Below are 6,060 nucleotides of genomic sequence, written 5' to 3'. Positions count from 1 at the left end.
AGGCGTTTTGGAGGGTTTGGGAGGCCTGGAGCTAATTGCAGAGATTAATTGGGAAGGAAGCCCTGGTAATTTCATGCAGGGAGAGGGTCCTGCCCCCCCCCCCGCAAACGGTTCTGGCATAAAAGGGGCCGATGGGGTCGGCGTGAGCTGTCCATGGATGGATGGAGGGATGTGCGGATAGGATGGGTGGACAGACAGACGAGAGATGGATGGGTGGGTGGACGGACAGACAGACAGACAGAAGACGAGGTGAATGGACAGAAAGATGGATGGATGGATGATGGATGGATGGACGGACAGACTGCAGCTCTGGCTAGCAGAAAGCAGCAACCCCCTCCAGTTTTTTGGGGAAGCAAGGGGAGGGGGCTCTGCTCCCCAGCATACCGAAGGGATGCAAGCAGAGAAGCAAGGGCACCAACAGCATGGGGTGGGGGTCACATCTGTCTGGGGACAGGACGAGTGTCCCCGAGGAAGGTGCTCCAGGCAGGAACATCGCAGGTGTCCCCACCCCTCCTGAGCTGGGCGAGCCGGCCAAGGCTGCAGGCGACATCACAGGGATTTGATGCTATCAGGTTTTCTTGCAGCAAAGCATGGGGCAGGGGGGGCAGCAGGTACCCCCTCCCACCAAGCTGGGTGCGAGCCCTGGGGTCCCAGCCCTTGCTGGGCTCTCCCCACCCGGAGCGTGGGAGGATGGCGGCAGTGGGAAGGAGGAGAGGTACCATCCCTGCTCACACGCCGCGCCTGCAACGCGCCGGGCTGTGAATTACAATCATCGCCTCGCAGTCAATAAATGCTGCGTTGTATAAATCAGTGCGCGGGGCCGGCGGGATGCGCTGCTGCCGCTCACGCCAGAGGAAATTAGAGACAAAACCAGCGGCGCCTCCTCTGCTGCCCTTCTGCCGGGAGCAGGGCTGAGCAAAGGGGCTCCTGCAAATTCATCGCAGGGAGGAAAACAGGCCAGGTGGAAATTTCCATCTTTTCTCCTTGGCTGAAACAGCCAGAGTTTGGCTCAGAACAAACCAGACTGCTGCACCGAGCTCTGCCCAGAGCTGGGGGCTCAGCGTTCCCCACTCCTCCCTTGGCTGAGCACCTGCAAAACTCAGCGCACTAGTGCAAGGGGGGGATTTTTCAGATTGCTTATTTCGGCTGGGTTTGTTCAGCTCTAATTTGATAGTGCCAGGTTTACAAGAAGACATTGTGAAATCTCAAAGCACCTCCCCCCCTCTTGGGGTATGTCCCCTTACCTACACCAGACCCCACCACCCCCTGCCAAGGTACCTTGGAAATTTAAGAAAAGGGGGTGACTTTGGTGGGGGTTCCCTGGCTGTGCCTGGCGCTGGTTGGCACCCAGACGGTGCGAGTGCTCTGCAAAAAGAGCAGGACGAGCTGAAGCATATGTGCGCTCTCCTTTTCACGGCTCGCCGGCAGCATTACTCACTGCCTTCTGCAGGGATTCCCCCCACGAGCTGGTTCTCCCCATCCTGAAGCCCCAGGTATGGAGCCCGGGGGGGTCCTGTAAAAGCAACTGAGCGCAGGGGAGCTTCTCTGCTCCCAAATACACTTGGTGCTCCCCCAGCCACGGGGAGATGCTACAACAAAACATCTCGTGGCAAATAACAAGCTCCTGACTTTTACCGTCCTGTCTAAAATCACGCGCCCTCTTGATCCCCATTTTGGGCGACAAGGGGGTCCCGTTTCTGCTGTTTCTGCTGTGGGTGAAATGGGGCTGTGCTATGGCTTGGATGGCTATGGGGGACTGTAGGGAGACAAAGCCATCAGGGCAAACTTCGAGTGGTTTCTCTCTGCCTTCTCCATCCCCAAGGGCCCTGTTAGACCCAAACGACATGGTCCACCCTCCCAAAGTGCCCAGGGTGCCCCCTGAGCATGGGCAGGCTGAGCCGCCTCTGCCTGATGGGGGCCTGGGGAGGGGTCCCATGAGCTGGGTTCTCCCTGAGTTTTGCTGGGCTTTTCAATTTTTTAAGCCGGGCCTGAATAATTCAGCTTTGATGTAGCTGGCTCGAGGTTGGTGAGCTCAGATGCTCCTTGGGTTTCTGCTTGACCCACTTTAACAGCCAGGAAAACCTACCAGGCGCGATGCTCCGAGTGCGACGGGGCGAAGCTGGCTCAGCCACCCCGGTCCCCATGGCAGGAGGGACACCCCGCGCACGCAGCCCCACCTTGGGGCCTCCCCCTGTACCCCCCCATCCAACAGCAGGGGCCGCAGAGCATCCCCTCACCCACACCACAGCTCTGTAGAGGTATTTTTGCCTTCTCCCCTTTTCCTGCCTCTCCTCGTTGTCCCACGGCTCCCGGCACGAGCGGGTGCATCCCGGTGGCGTTTGCCGGATTATGAGGAGGGATTTGCTCGGCTCCATGAACCAGCTAACACCCTGCGGCTGCCTCGCCACGGCTCCTTGCTATTCAGAGCCTCACCTCACTTTCCTGGAGCCTGGTCGAACGCTGATTAATCCCGCTGGGTGGAATAAGACGCTGCTGATTCATTTGTCTCAGAGACATCGGATTAGGATGTTCTTCAGAAATCCTCTGTATTTCAGATTTCTCTTGCCCTTCCAGCAGAGTCAGGTTTTATTAATCATTGCTGCTGCAGAGGTGAGAGGAAGGAGAGACCTTTTAGGTGTCTGTATCCCACCGCGCTGCCAAACTCCATGGCTTTACACCCTTGGGGACCGCGGGAAGTGGCTGTCCCTGCTGTCCCACCCCTGGGGAGCAGCCACAAGCCATCCCTTGGTTAAGGAGCAGCAACTCCCAGCTCCTTAACCAAACCGTGCTCACCCTGCCAGGCTGCCCCTGGCTTTCCATGCCCAATGCTGTGTCCCCTCTGCACCAGCTGGAGTGGGTGACCCTGTACCTGTGACTGCTGAGCAGGGAGGACCAGGCAAAGGGACAAAATGCCTGAGCCCCCCCACCCTGGGAGTGCTGCGCATCCATCTCTTCTGCTTCATGGGAAGGGGAGGCCGTTCCCGAGCCTGCAATCCCCTCTTGGAAAAGCTCCTTAAACAGCATCGCAGCCTTCGCAGCCTTCCCCAGGGTCCGGTCCCCGTGCCGGCAGAGCGTGCCATGCCAGTGCTGGGAGCATCCTTGGCAGCGCCGGCTTTGCAGGGAGACGGGGGGATTAAACAGGGATGTTGTCGCTTGGCCGGAGTCACGCTTGGGGGATTATCGGGGCCTGCGAGAAGCGGAGAGCAGCCAGGGAATTTGTTCAGTGCAACTGGAGGAGTTTGTTGCAATCCGATTGCAGGCGAACAGAAATCCCCAGTGCTGGCGGGAGCTTGGCACTGGTGGCCGCAGGAATTAACTGGGTTTTCCCCAAGCTTTGCAAAAGGACTAGGGTGGGAGGAAGAGTTGCTCTAAGCCCAAAGCACTGGGTTTAAATTCTCCAGGGAGATGCAGGGGCTGAGCTGAGCATCAGCGTTGGGGCACCCAGCACTCGTCCCAAGGCCAAGGACCAACTTCTTCCATGCGGATGCCCCGATTCTCCTGCAAGGGGTGACTCCGTGCATCCCTCCCACTCCCAAATCAGCTAAACCAGCCTGAGGGAGCTGGAGAAACCCAGAGAGGATACCCACAGCCTTTGCATTCCCCTCCCCGCCTTGTTTGGTGTAAAAGATTTGCATCCATCACTAATTAATCCAAGATGAGCTGCTAATTCAGCTCCTTGATTGCAACTTTGCATAATTGCTGCACGCACAGGCAGACCGGCAGGACGGGATAAAAAAAGGAGACAATCAGTGGCGGGCGCAGAGGAAACAACGGCCGGGAAAGGCCGGCTGAGCTCGCTCCCACTCACCAAACTATTTAAAGACCCAGGCTGAGAGAAGAGATTTTTCCCTGGAAGGAGAAAACGGTGATGGTTGCCTTTTGGGTGGGGGTTTTTCCCCCCATGCTGGGTTCACAAAGGGCCTCTCCAGCAGCCACAAAGCCTGAGCACCTCTGGTGACGGGGAAATCGTGTGTTAGAAGCAACACAGCCCCTGTGGCTATTCCCACCATGCTACTGCACGCTGCCCTCCTCCCCGTGCTTCCCTTTTTCCAGTGTCCAGGTTGTCTGTAGGTTTCAGAGTGAACACTCCACCAAGGCGAGCAGGGCGATCGCCACCCCCAGAGACGGTGCTCCAGGCTTCTCCCCCACCCATTGGGCACATTAGGACCCCCACAGCCATGAAGGCTGTTAGCCCCCCCTGCCCCAAAACAAGTCCCAGAGGGCACCAAGCCAGGCCTGCTGGCAAGGCACTACCTCCTCGGAAAGCAACCCAGCGGCACAAGGGAGGTTGGGCAGCACCGCCCAGCGCCATGGCAATGGGCAGAGCCACCGGCTGAGCCAATCTAAGCCCTCGGCAGCACAATTAGTGGGAAAATAAAAAAACCTGCCTTTTCTGCCGGTGATGGGCTCCGAAAGGTGGGTGGGCACCCGGGGGCGATGCAGCTGGTGCCAAGCAGGCAGGTGATGGGCAAGCAAATTGATGCTGAAATTGGCTTCTGGGTTATTTTGCCCCCCTCCTCTTCCTCCCGCGCTCACATCACACCACGTTTCCCCCCACCAGTTTAACACCTCCACGCACCCCGCCCAGCACCCCAAAAGCTGAGCGACAGGGCAGCAAACAGCAGCAGACAGGTCAGCCCCTCGCTCCCCATTCACGTTTCGCCCTGCAAAAGAAAAGAGCTACTTTCAGCTCCAGCCTTTTCTCTAGAAAAATGCAGCTCCCGGTCTGGGGGCCCCTTCCCCGGCCCCATGGCGAGGGCTGAAAGGGGGCTTGGGCGGCCGGGCTGGCCCCACTGCCCCTCTTAATCAGCCGGGACATGCATGAAGCCTAATGCTGTCGCGAAGATTTCGGCTCTATTGACACACACAAGCGTTAAACGCCTTACGGGGGATTTGCATAAGCTTGGGGAGGGAGGAAGAGTGCGGAGAAAAATGGTGACAATGGGAAAGTAAATGCATTAAAGCGCTTAGGGGGAAAAAAAAATCTGATAAAGGAATAAACCAGTTAAGGGAATATATTACTCGTAGCCCGGTTATTCAAATCCTGCCTTATAGGAAATCCTCTTAAAGCGATCACCTGATTGTGTGTTAAATTCCTAATTGAATAATAAAAGAATTATGTATTTCTTCCATAGAGGCACAAAGATGGGAGCCCACGCGGATGTTCGCTCAGAGGGAGCCGGCGGCGGAGAAATGCGGAGAGAGGGGTCCTGGGGGCAGCAGCACCATCCAGGAGGGATGGGATGGGAGATCTGGGGCCAAGGGAGGATACGGGGTAGGGAGGGATGCCTGGGGAAGGGGAAGGCTGCAGCACCGAGCGCCTTTGAGGGAAGCAGAGGAAAGCTTTGCTGGGAGGGGTTGAGGAGCGATGGTGCCCGGGGGGGAAGAGAAGGACCTGATGGATCCCCAGGGCTCCTCCAGCCCTGGGTGCTGCAACAACGTGGGGCTCACAAAGGATGAAAACGCACCAAAGGCGACTCCTGGCCCCGTGCCGCAGGGAATGCAGCAACTGCAACCTGCCAGGACCTGGGCAAAGGGGGCTTTGCAGGGGTTCCAGCAGCCCCTGAAGCTGCTGAGGAGCAAAGTCCAGCTTTGGGGCAACTCCACTGCTGACACAGGTCCTGCAGGAGAGGCACAGCCCCCGCCACCCCCTCCACCACCTTGCTCCCCCGTTTTCCCAGCCAGGGCTGAGGGTGATGCCTGTGCAGCCTCTCCTGCCTGCTGCCGCCTTCCCCCTGTGCTATAAATAAGAGGCAAAAAATAAAATAAATAAACCCCCCCCCAAAACACACAAAAAAAGCATCACCTGGCACTCAAGAGGTGAGGGAGCAGTGGGACTGACATGCACCAAACCCCAGCCTGCGCTGGGGAAGGGGAGGGAGGGAGAAAAAGAAACAGAAGAGCTAAAAATAGCCCTGGGAGCTGCTTTCTTCCTGGAGATCATTTTTCTACCCGGCCATTTCATTTCATAAACAGGATTATTTATTTATTTCTCCCCCCTCTTTACTCCACTTTTTTTTTTTTTTTTAATTCAATACCACCACTTTACTCATCCCCACC

General features: G+C 57.2%; 1 protein-coding gene across 2 annotated transcripts in view; it reads right to left on the bottom strand.

Moving 5' to 3' along the window:
* Window positions 1–6,060, bottom strand: part of SLC29A4 (solute carrier family 29 member 4) — a 37,647-nt gene that overhangs the window by 6,415 nt on the left and 25,172 nt on the right. For both annotated transcript variants that reach the window (XM_009645906.2, XM_035901328.1), the window contains 2 exons: window positions 2,870–3,187; window positions 2,434–2,602 (listed from right to left, as the gene is read on the bottom strand). The gene's annotated coding sequence lies outside the window, so the exon portion shown is untranslated. The remainder of the gene's footprint in view (window positions 1–2,433; window positions 2,603–2,869; window positions 3,188–6,060) is intronic.

The sequence above is a fragment of the Egretta garzetta genome, unplaced genomic scaffold (assembly GCF_000687185.1).
Source record: "Egretta garzetta isolate BGI_Z169 unplaced genomic scaffold, ASM68718v1 scaffold299, whole genome shotgun sequence".
Lineage (NCBI taxonomy): Eukaryota > Metazoa > Chordata > Aves > Pelecaniformes > Ardeidae > Egretta > Egretta garzetta.
This window is presented reverse-complemented; position numbering and strand designations above follow the sequence as displayed.